The sequence below is a fragment of the Anoplophora glabripennis genome, unplaced genomic scaffold (assembly GCF_000390285.2).
Source record: "Anoplophora glabripennis isolate ALB-LARVAE unplaced genomic scaffold, Agla_2.0 scaffold281, whole genome shotgun sequence".
Taxonomy (NCBI): Eukaryota; Metazoa; Arthropoda; class Insecta; order Coleoptera; family Cerambycidae; genus Anoplophora; species Anoplophora glabripennis.
The window spans coordinates 419,244-431,846 of record NW_019416549.1 but is presented as its reverse complement, the minus strand read 5'-3'; positions in this window follow the sequence as shown (position 1 = coordinate 431,846).

Sequence of the window (12,603 nt, the reverse complement as noted above, 5' to 3'; positions counted from 1 at the left end):
TAATTATTTATATACGTTTATATTTTATAAAACATAAATGCCATTTTTTAATGTCATAATAAGTATTAATTATGTTAATTCGATTGTAAATTATGTAAAAATATGCCATTTTGCATTAACAAGTAGCAATAGAATGCGTTTACATCACAATTTATGGTGGCATTTGATCTTTTATTTATAATTTACGGCATAATTTTAACAACAATTTTTCCTTTCCATTTATTTTATTGGGGATAAATTCCCTTTTTAAATACCTCGAAGAAAGTTAAATATTTTTTATTATTCTAATTTGCATTTGAAAATGTCAGACCACTTTTTTCGCTTTTTGACGTTTCGTTTTCGCTGATTTAGTTATAAACAACGAATAAACGATTTTAAAGGTGAATTATTTCCTCTTTATAGTCTTTATTATAGAAGTTAGTTTAACGTGTATAAAAACGCCTAGCAATAAAATTTAACGAGTTTCATAGGCGTCCCTAAAAAAGTTTTCTGCGAAAGATAAAAAATTATAATAATTTGTATATAATGTAGAAAATTTCTATTATATGTTCATTTGACCAACAACATATTTGAATTATTTATGTCCAATTTTATTATATCGATGGTAAATTTCGTTTTGTTCCATTTCAAAAGGTCTCCAAAATGCCATATTAAAATTACCTGAATCACACCAAATTCCGCATTGCTGCACTGCACTGCTAGGCCATTTGTCGACTTAATTTATGGCCAGGTCGCCCAGTGCGGCTACGTTTGCGCCGCGTTTTTCAAATATCTCAATACCGAGTTGCCGCTTCATTGACCGAACCAGGTACATACTGCCAATCTCTTGGTTCTTCAATTGAGATCGGAAAGACTATACCTACAAAGTTTTATTTAAGATCGACTTCGTTTTGTCTATTTTATCATTACATCCTTATACTCGCACGGAAAGGTATAAATTAGAAACTAGTCGCTTTTCCTTGTACAACAAATAAAGTTTAACCACGTAAGTTAAATATCGATTACAAAGAACAACGCAAGACACTATAATTTAGTTGAATAATACAAAATGTAAAACTAAATTACATGTAATAATATACTGCATTAAAATCTCCTCCACGTCAACCGGAAGGTATAATTCATACATTTAATATTTCATAATAATTATAATTATTTCAGAACGCAATATGTATAATGAATTCGAATTGCCGCGCTGTAAATGGGCTGTATTTTATGTAGAATGGCCTACACAAAGAACGGTAATTTGTAGTTATAAAATGTTAATTTTACCGCCGTACACTTCCCTAGTCGTGGCTTTATGTTTTAGTAATTTTCACTAACCACAGGTTTATCTAGCGCAAACCTAGCATTTGCCAGCGCTGCTCCACAGAAGAGAAAATGGCGGAACAAATTATAAGTTTTATCAACAACAGGCGATGTTAAATTATTCACTTTGTAGCTTCTGTGCGCCTTTTACTTCTAAAGGATGAAATATTGAGCAATCTGATTGTTCGGAAGGAGCCGACTAAAGCGCCCAACACACACTCACGCAAATCCGACGACTTGGCTCTCTTTTATCTTCGAACGTTCTATTTACAGGATTTTTTCCCTTTCCATGCGCATATCTATATAATAATCTATATAATAATCTATCTTAACATTCAATAGTAATTACTGGAAAATATTAACTAAAAATCACTATTGACGGAATTTTTTTGACTAATTCCCAAATGCCTTCATGATTTCAGTATGTGATGATTTCATGTAGAGTCCTATCCAAAGCCGCATCCGAAGAGAAACCCGGTAAATGTAAAAATGTAGTGAATTTTAAAGCTTCTGTTAGTGGGGGGAGTGTCTAGAATCCATCAAGAAAGTCGGGAATACTTAGTTACATTATTGACTTTGTTTTCGATCTAAATTTAAACGAACTGGCGGGTCACGGAGCATCTTTCATCACAGATTCGGTTTCTGGGGATCCAAATATATTCTGGCATTGGTATAATCTGTGGAACAGACACCAATAGTGGTCTGTGTTTATATCTAGGGAGTTGTTATAGTCTTTCCGATCTCAATTGAAGAACCAAGAGGTTGGCAGTATGTACCAGGTTCGGTCAATGACGCAGCAACTCGGCATTGAAATATTTAAAAAAACTTGTTCCCATATTTATTTAGCCATACCCATATACAGGTCTGGTCGAGCTAAACGTGGAAGTGGTAGAAATGTACACGCCCAGTTGAGGAATGGGCGCGCGGACAAACGGCTTATAACACAGCCCCACTGGGCGACTGGGCAATAAATCTCAGTTGTTGACAAGTAGTTGACAAATTGCATACCAGTGCAGAGCGCAATGCGGAATTTGGTGTGATTCAGGTAATTTTAATTTACTATAGGCACCTTCTATTAATCATTCATATTACAATTGCGAAAAGAAGAAATAAAAGGGATATTTTGTTTACTATTGTTACAACATAGCATTTTGGAGACCTTTTGAAACGGAACAAAACGAAATTTAGCATCAATATAATAAAATTATTTGATAACAGAAATTTTCTATACATAATATACAAATTATAATTTTCTATCTTTAGCAGAAAACTATTTTAGGGACGCCTATGAAACTCATTTATTGCTAGGCGTTTTTATACATGTGCAACTGACTTCGGAAAAGCTACACTAGAATAATTTATCGATATCATATAGTGACAAATAGAAAAAGTTAATTAAATTTGTGCAACTGCTATCACAAATAAAATATCGGGTACCATATTACTCACTATATAAATAAGAAATTTAGAAACCTTTAACAAACATTTATTTGTAATCTAACTAAAGTTAACTATATTAAATTTTAATACTCGCCGCAACGTACTAGGGCCTTTTTGTAACTAACATAAAACACCAACAGAATATATAAAAATTGTCAAAATTAAAATTTCTTTTTTTTTAATCTTTTCTTTGGGGATTTCCTAAGAGATCCCCTACTAACTTTTTTGAGAAAAATTACTCTAAAATAGAAATTTTAAATTTTTGTGGAAGATATTGCATCAGTGAAATCAATATTATAAACAATAGAAAATCAAAATAAAATCGTAGAAAATTAATACGTAAAATTTACACTTAGCGTTTTGAAACAAATTTAAATTCACATAGTCTGACCCATCCTAACCTAACATAACATAACCTAAAATCAATTTATAAAGTATTATAGTTTTGTTGATAGGTAAATAAAAGTAAATTATTAATTATTTATCATTGCAAAAAGTGTGTCAATTTTATTTCAAAAACTCCAAATCTAACATAAAACCTAATCTAAAAAAAATAAAAAAGTTCCTTATCCCCAAAAACGAGTAAAATACCAGCATGTAGTAAAAAACCAAAAATAAAATTTGATTTACTTCCATGAAATGATTAACTCTAGATTTCTAAGCTGAACATTAATAAAAAATAACATTTACAAACCTAACCTCATCTAAATCGATCTGTTATTAGCCTTTTTTCTTAAAGTATTCTAATTATTTCAATTTCAACTATTAAAAATTTTGCTTTTTTTTGGTTTGCTGTGAATAATTCATTGGCATGTAAAAATTACACCAAAAGCATTACCTAATTTAACCTTGCTTAACTTAATAAATTTAGAGTTTCTCTAATGTTTCTCAAAAAAGCTCATGAGGGATCTCTTAGGAAATCCCTAAAGAAAAGATTTAAAAAAATAATTCCATTTTGGATTATTTAGGCTTTAGGCGTTTTTGGGACTATTAACTACAAAAGGCCTCAATGTGCTGAAGTAGTGATTTTAATTGTAAACATCAAGGATGTAAATAAAACTATAATTGGATCATGTGTATGCATTTATTTTTAGACCAACTTTTTGTCCACTTTTAATACTTATCGCACCTGCCATGACATGACCCTATCCTAGTAGTGGCTTCCAAATATATAAATAAAATACTATTACTTCCTATTCAACTTAGCTCTTACAAATCAAATCGGCCGACTTGCATAGACGTGTGTAGTAAGGTTAATAATTGACCGCAACTGTACCAGTATCAATTTTTTTTTGAAGCACAATATACGAGGTGTCATACGATCATCGTATTTGTAATACGGAAACAGTGACAAATTGGTCCTTCGCGTCCTATTTTTTGAGGAATTATTTCGATTTTCGGTAGTTTAAATGCCTTATTCTCTTTCATCGTCTCGTTTCGTTGACTCCCTGCGTAAATGGCAGACAACGTGGTTTATTTATATGTTTTCACTGTTATTGCCCAATAAAACTGGAAACCGCTGTCATTATGGACGAATGAAACATTTTTATTCGACAAAAGACTTTCAGCACGCAAATGTAAATGACATTTTTTTTATTTCACAAGACGTTCATAAAAAGATAATACGATTTAACAATAACGCATTCATTGCCGTCGTAAAATTGATGGCTGTGATTTATGGAGTCGTAAACATAATTGGTATAAAATTTATCTTTAGGTGCTATCTCTCGGCCTCGTAAGATCCCGCTTGATACTTTTTATGTTCGTTTGTTGATTGATATGATAACGTCCCTATTTATTTTTCGTTTTTCGTTTACTCATCTAGGGGGCCATATATTTTTTACAGTTCATTGGATTGATGTAGTGTTACTGATACAATCGGTGTAGGACCATATTAGGAGCAGAACCGACCACACACTTCGATCTTTCCCAACCGTTATACAGTCACCAGACTTGTCCAATTATGAAGCGGTTCCTTCTTAATATTTATAACATTTGTTTAGCAAATCGTTTTAGGTATATGCAGTGGGCGGCAAAAGTATGGAATATATTTATTTAAAAATCAGATGTTGGTTATTTGAAAAATCGCTCGGACTCGTCGAATTATATTTTTAGTTGCGCATGCTCTGAAGCAATTTTCATTTATACAGGGTGTCCCAAAAAAGTTATGAAATCAATGCGAACTTTTTTAAATGGAAACCCCACTTTTATATTTTTATTCAATTCTCCATAGAATTCTGATCATTTTTCATGTAACATAACCTTTATCCGTTTTCGAGATAATAGCGTCTGAATATAGAATATGGAAAATTTTCAAATATTACCTTGAGATTTACCCTGCTGGTTTTAAAATAAAACCACGTTTACTTTTCCATTTTAGATTTGTGTGGTTCACAGAAAGTTGCTTCAAATAAGAAAAATCCATAAGACATAAGTGGTTCGGTGATTTATTTTGATCATTAGGACGCAATGACTTGAATGTAAAAAATATATGTGAGGTATTTAGGTATAATTTAATTAAAAACGCATAATTTTATTGTATAAGATATGATTTTGTTAAATGTCACTATTTAAATTACGAGCCAGGTTATTTTGCTTTCTTTTAGCACCGAACCACTTATTTCTTATGGATTTCTCTTATTTGAAGCAACTTTCTGAGAACAACACAAATCTAACATGGAAAAGTAAACGTGGTTTTATTTTAAAACCAGCAAGGTAGGATCTCAGGGTAATTTTTGAAAATTTTCCATATTCTATATTCAGATGCCATTATCTCGAAAAGGGTTAAAGACAGGTATAGTTTATGTTACATAAAAAATTATCAGAATTCTTGGAGAATTGAATAAAAATACAAAAAAGTGGGGTTTCCATTTAAAAAAGTTTGCCTTGATTTCATAACTTTTTTTTGGGCCACTATGTATAAATGAACATTGCTTCAGAAAATGCGCAAGTAAAAATATAATTCGACGGGTCCGAGCGATTTTTCAAATAACGAACATTTGATTTTTAAATAAATATATTCCATACTTTTGCCGTGTGTCTCACGTGAAACGAATTTTTTCATAGCTCTGGTAATATCGACGGTACAAAAACTGCTTCAAATATAAGTTGTGCTAAGTCAACTTCTTGACATTTTAAATTATTTCCGATTATTCAGGTTGTTTCATTTCTATAGGGCGATACCTAAGTTTATTTTTTAATAATGGACACCCGGATCAACAAATATTGGGTGTAAGAGATAGTTTTTGTGTTATTTAAAGTTTTTTTAATGGCGTTTGAAGCATCCTTCTAAATATCAAACTTATAACACGTAAATAGCAACAAAAATATGAAAAATCGTGAATATTTTACACACTATTAAAAATAGACCTCAACATATCTTAAAAATATGCCTTTACCATATTTAACAAAGCTATAGCTTTTAGTATGGTGTCATTCTTTGTATTGTCTGTAATCAATTGATCAATTTTCTTTCTATGTCCTGAATTACCAAAACACGTGCTGATGTATAGGGCTCTCAGAGAGAGCCGCAATTCAGTGGCGTGTCAAGGGGGGCGGTTTATGGTGGTGTATTGCAGACAATTTAATTTGTTGCTTTTTAATAAATAATGCGTATGCCTATGTCCTAAGTTCTGACAGCCCTACTGATGTATAATGTCATTAAGCGTAGGTAAAAATGACATGTAGGTAGAAATGTATCAATTCGGGAAAAATTTTGAAAATCAATTTTTTTCGTTTTTTTTTGTTGTAGCAGAAAATCGGAAAATATGGAAAAATAAAGGGAACTTAAACTTGAAAACATATATAAAGGGTGATTCAGTTACATAAATAATTAAAATATGTTTTGACCAAATAACATACAATAATACAAATTGTTATAATTTTTTATCTTTAGCAGAAAACTTTTTTAGGGACGCCTATGAAATTCATTAAATTTTATTACTAGGCGTTTTTATACATGTTCAACTGACTTCGGGAAAGACTATACGTACCAAATATGTTATAGTTTTTCCGAAGTCAGTTGAACATGTATAAAAACGCTTAAATAAAATTTAATGAGTTGAGTTACATAGGCGCCCCTAAAAAAGTTCTCTGCTAAAGGTAAAAAATTATATTAATTTGTATATAATGAGTAGAAAATTTTGTTTTATTCCGTTTCAAAAGGTCTCTAAAATGACAAGTTGTAATAATATTAATAGATGGCGCCTATAATAAATTAAAATTACCCGAATCACACCTAATTCCACATTGCTGCACTGCACTGCTAGGCCATTTGTGGTCAACTGAATTTATGGCCAGGTCACCAAGTGCGGTTGTGTTTGTGCCGCGTTTGCTCGCGCGCTCATTCTTCAACTGGGCGACCAGACCTGTATATGGGTATGGCTAAATAAATATGGGAATAAGTTTTTCAAATATTTCAATGCCGAGTTGCTGGTACACACTGCCAACCTCTTGTTTTTTCAACTGAGATCGGATACCTATATTATCTTACAGACTTTTCGTCCTAAATCTATTTTACATAAAGTCGGATATTATGTAAAGGAATGACAATCTAAAAACCTTTGAAATAAGGTGTACTTACTATAAACCTTATACAATAGCGGATAATTAACACCATTTCATAAGACGCCTATCTTGATATTTGTTTGCCGATACGTGGTAGAAAAATTGCATCTCGACCATTTGCGATGCTGCTCTATCCTTTATACGGAACACCTGGTATCGTATGTTTTATTTTATTGCGGCAGATAACGAGCCCGATAAAGAGGTAAAAAGTAGCGCCCGATAAATAAAAAACCTTTATTATACAGTTACCGAGTGCCATTAAACAAAAGTTACAAGTCGTATAAAAGCGGGCGATACCATCTCTCTTGACGGCGCAAACTATTTACTATATTTGGGCAAATAAAGGAGTTTTAAGGCCTCGCGTGAGCTCCGGTAAGTGGTAAAGTGGTTGAATTTTAAGCTATGGACGGGTTGCGCGATAACTAACAGTTTTTTTCCTTTTATCTATGGCGTGGATATTTTATTGCCACTTCTGTTGATATAAATTGTGTGGCGTGTTGGAAAGTAGGTTAACTTTTCTTGTTAAAAAATTGTATATTTACATGAATTGGAATACGAAATTATTTACTTTGTTCGAGTGGAACGAAATTTTATACAGGATGGTCCTTAGGTATGTACGTTCCGATAATAAAGAGGATTGATTCTAAGAAAAAAGTTCTTGTCCTTTCCTTTGATGATATGTCCTGAGTGTCCTAGTTTTCCAGTTGCAGGGTGTCAGATTAATTTTTGTCTATAATAATTTATTAAAATTAATGCTTTCCTAAAAAACGTAATTTCTGACCTAAAAATTATTAAAAACTGAACATTTTGACCGTTTAAAATTCGACTTATGTTTTTCTTGAAAACGATAAGATTTATCAAAGTTTATCAAGAGCAAGAAGAGCCTTAGAATCGAATTCTGTATGTTTTCAAATTGACCAAAGCAAAAAAAATCCAAAAATGGTGGGATTTCACTAATTACACTAGCTCACAAAAAAAAAATGCTTTTTAACAAAGTATGATACCTCCTGTATTTTAATATGTTGAAGACGATGGAACCATCAGAAATGCTTCATCATGTCTAGATTTTTCCCCAACCCCAAAATCAGTAGAAATCTCGATTTTTAATTAATATAAAAACTTTTTATTCCCGTACTTTTTTCTCTAAAATTTCTCCTTATGGAGACAGCCATTTAAAACCAAATTTGAGCATTAAAATGCATATAACTACTCAACAAGGCATGTTAGGAAAAATTGTAAGAATAAAAAGTTTTTATTTTCACCCAGTTGTGCACTTTAATTTTGCTCTCGGATTTTTTTTATTTACAAAACTGCTGCACCAATACCGCCATTATAACTAACGACAAGTTTTGTACTACGTCGCATTTTGGATCATCGTGAAAGTCCAGTGGCGTACCAACATTACTAGAAAGTCCCCTTTTTAAATATGGACGTTACTACACTGTAAACAATTGAATGTATCTACTATTGGGTTCCTGACCATTTCATTTAGAAAGTAGATAACTGAGAATACGTAAAATATACATTTGCATAACAATAAGTACATCTTTGGCAATACAGAAATCGCTTATATTATATGTGAATAGCGTTAAGTGTTGTGTTAATTGGCATGGATTATTTGCCTTTCACATATTCCTGTTTCTTAATAACCTACATTATAAATTGCATTTGCATTTCCAAATTTACGACAATTAAGAGTTCTCTACGAGTAAATTTTCTTCATTTTGATTACTTGTTTGGTATTTGCCAGTAATTTTGCTCTTAAATTCAATATAAACATTATTTTCTTAATAAAGAAACAGCAGTTAATGGAAAGGACATCATGAGTTTTTATACCCACGTTAATTTTAAGTGCAAATAAATTTTGTAGACTGTTAAAAATTACCCCCATTTCATCATTCATTAAACTAATGATGTTAGTTAGGTTAGGTATTCTTAGTCGCATTAATTTTCTTAATTTCAGATACTAAAATTAACACAGGATATAAATGACAAGCACGCTACGGAATATGGAAAAATATTTATTTATGGTACTAGTGTGTTACGGTATATATGTCACGCTGGTAAATGTTTAGCTTTCGAGGCCTTAGGCCAAAAGGGCTAATTTTCCCAAGTGACTTACTTATATGACGTAACACACGAGTGCCATAAAAAAATTTATCCAACACTCATAGAATTTCGTTTTAATAATAAATAAAAGTAACTTAAAATTTCAAGTTATCAATGTCGGGAAAAGTAATTTAAGAAAATAATGTATTTTTAAATATTACAAAGGATGCGAGTGTCAACCTAAATTATGTCTGTAACCAAGGGTTGTTAGTAAACAAACAAACAGTAACTTATTATTATTATTAGTGACTTATGATTTAAAACTCACTAGTGACTTATAGGCCACATTATTCCTTTAAAACCAAAGAAATTATAGTCATTATATACAAGTGTTGTATAAAATAAGTTTATTTAACCGTACTAACAGTTGAGAATTACTTAAGTATATTAAATATTGTCATTTTGCGGTTAATTTTTTAAACATCGTATTATTTTTAAATTTTTAATAAGTAATAAAAGTTATTGATATATGTTATTTCATTTCTGTCCTTCATTAACTGTTAAGGCCAATAAATATAGGACAGAACTTGAATGCATAAAAATATTTGGTTTATTTTAAAAAAGTTTTTTTACTTCATTCAATTTAAATCAAGTGCAAACTTTTATTAAATTTAAATCAAGTGTAAAATTTTATTAAAACCAATATTTAGGTTTGCTAAAGAGTAACGTCAAAGACTAGCTATTAGTTAATAACTAATGTATTTTAGGAAAAAAAATGTAGAAATAGGTCAGCTCATATTCCGCGAGATTATCTTTGTCAAAGAGGTGAGATTAGAAGCAAGAAAATATACAATTTATTTAAAAGTTTGCATTATTTCAAGATGGAGCTGTAGTCCGCAGAGTAATTGTTTCGTACAATATGAATTATTAATTAATAGCCTGTTATTTCAGTTACTTTGTAGTATTCATTAGGTCAGATCAGAGAGTATATATTAAGACATTATCAGTTATTTGGTACAAAAGTTGATATTAAAAATGTTAATTAAAAAAAAAGAGAAAGTTTGAAATTGAGATACAGGATGTTAAAGTTTTCGAAAGATATAACATATATGCAAAAATCTTTTAAGTAACGTTTTAGTCAACGTTAAACATTGTTGATTGAGAAAATTTGGGTTAGTAACTTAATAAATATAAAAATTAATAGGAAAACCCACTATTTTTAAACTAAAAGAAAAATTTTGTCCATGCACTATTCTTGGCGCTTTCTTCGTATGCAGTCGTTGGAGTCCGCAGGCAAATTGCCGGTTTCCACCTTGGTGCTTTAACAATTGCTCTGTTGAGGATAATTTGCCGTCAATTTACATTTCATGGTATCATGGAAATTCGTTTTTAATAGACGTGCTTATCGGCACCATCGGAATTATTGTTATTAAAATAAAAACCGCATTACGGTATAAATTATGGTCGCATTATTTGGGCTTTTCCATAAAATAGCGAGAATAAATATTTATAGTTACATAAGCGTCAGTTCATTACCAGGCTAATAATACGGTTGGTTCTGTTAGATTAATGCCTAGATATAAGTCGAATTAATTTAATGACTCTAATTGCGAGCTTTGTTCGCTGCTTTTAATTCACTTAATTACGTTCAAATTAAGTGCTTCTATAGCACAATTAAATGTAAATTATTATTATTATAAGTAGCGCCTGTGTGTTAAGATCATGACTAATTGCTTTTTAGACGGCATTAATTATTTCCAATTCGTGGATTAACATGTCGGAGTGGGTTTTGTTTCTTTTTTTTATTGACGTGTCAAGAAGCGGAGGTGTTCCTTTTTGAATAAATTAACTTTAATTAGTTCCAGATTAGATCTTGCTAAAAAGCGGTAGCTGTTTACTAAAAAGTTGCACGCTAAGAGGTTTGTAATTCAATTAAAACATAACTAAAGGTTAATTCAAATTAATTAATTATATCCCAAGCGTAGCTTCTAATTAATTAGTACTTCAACGTTTCAACTTAAAAAATTATTGTAATTTTGTATCCGACGTACACATCACGAGTAAAAAATCGTTTGGAGAAAAAAGTTCATCAAACCCCTTTTCTTTCAAAAGTTTGATTCAACATTTTACGCAAAATTTTTCGTCGACAATCCAAGAACATGTGGTTATGCGCAACGCAATTCTGCCTACCGGATATCACTAAATATTTCCATTTTAGTGCGCAATTAAAAAAATTTCGCTTATTTGGTTTGATTGAAAGTATACCAAACTATTGAAATTGGTTTGCTCTTGATCAACTGAGTTTGATTCGAAATTTCAGGCATATATATATACAGGGTGGTCCGTAAGTAATGGTCCATAGAGACATACTAGATTTTTTACTTCAAAATATTACGATTGGAGCCAATATGCCTTAATAAAATGTTGATAACAAAAAAGATACAGGGTGTCAAAGTTGGAAATTAAAAATTGAATTTTCGTAATAATTATAATATTTTTGAGTGTATGAACGTGAAAATTTAGAGGTAGATGTTTCTGTATACGAGAAATCATAATTTGTTATCTATTTCGATGTATCTTCTAGAGGGCGCCACATACGCCGTATTTATGACGTAAATACGAGCATAATTTTTTTATCCACAACGTTAACGCTTCTTTTTTTTAAAAATCTTAAACCTACATTATTTTCGTGAAAAAATGGTATACTTAGCTCTAGAAATTGTCCGTTTTCAAGAAAAACGCATTTCAACAATCTGCTGCATGTTTCATTACAGGAAATTTTATCGTAGTGTGCGACAATGCCAAGACAGTTTTGACAATTAGAAAAAATCATTGTGACAGCAATTATTTCAAATTGTATTTATTAATTTTTGGTAAAAATCAATTAAGTATTTAAAAGAAAATAACGAATTATGCCGAGACATAATAATTTCTCGAATTTGGAAATGAGAGATATGACGGTTGCTTATTGTCAACAAAATTTCAATGGACGTGCTGCGCAACGTGAATATTGCCGAAGATTTCCAAACAGATTGCAACCTGGTAAACGACTGTTTCAAAATCTATTCAGAAACTTAGGCGAAAGTGGTTCATTTCGTCCTAAACGTGATAATTTAGGTCGACCAAAAATGATTACGCCTGACCAGGAAGACGAAATACTAATTCGCATTGCAGATGATCCACAAACTAGTTCAAGACGATTAGCTGCAGCCACGGGAATTAATAAAACATCAATTTTAAAGA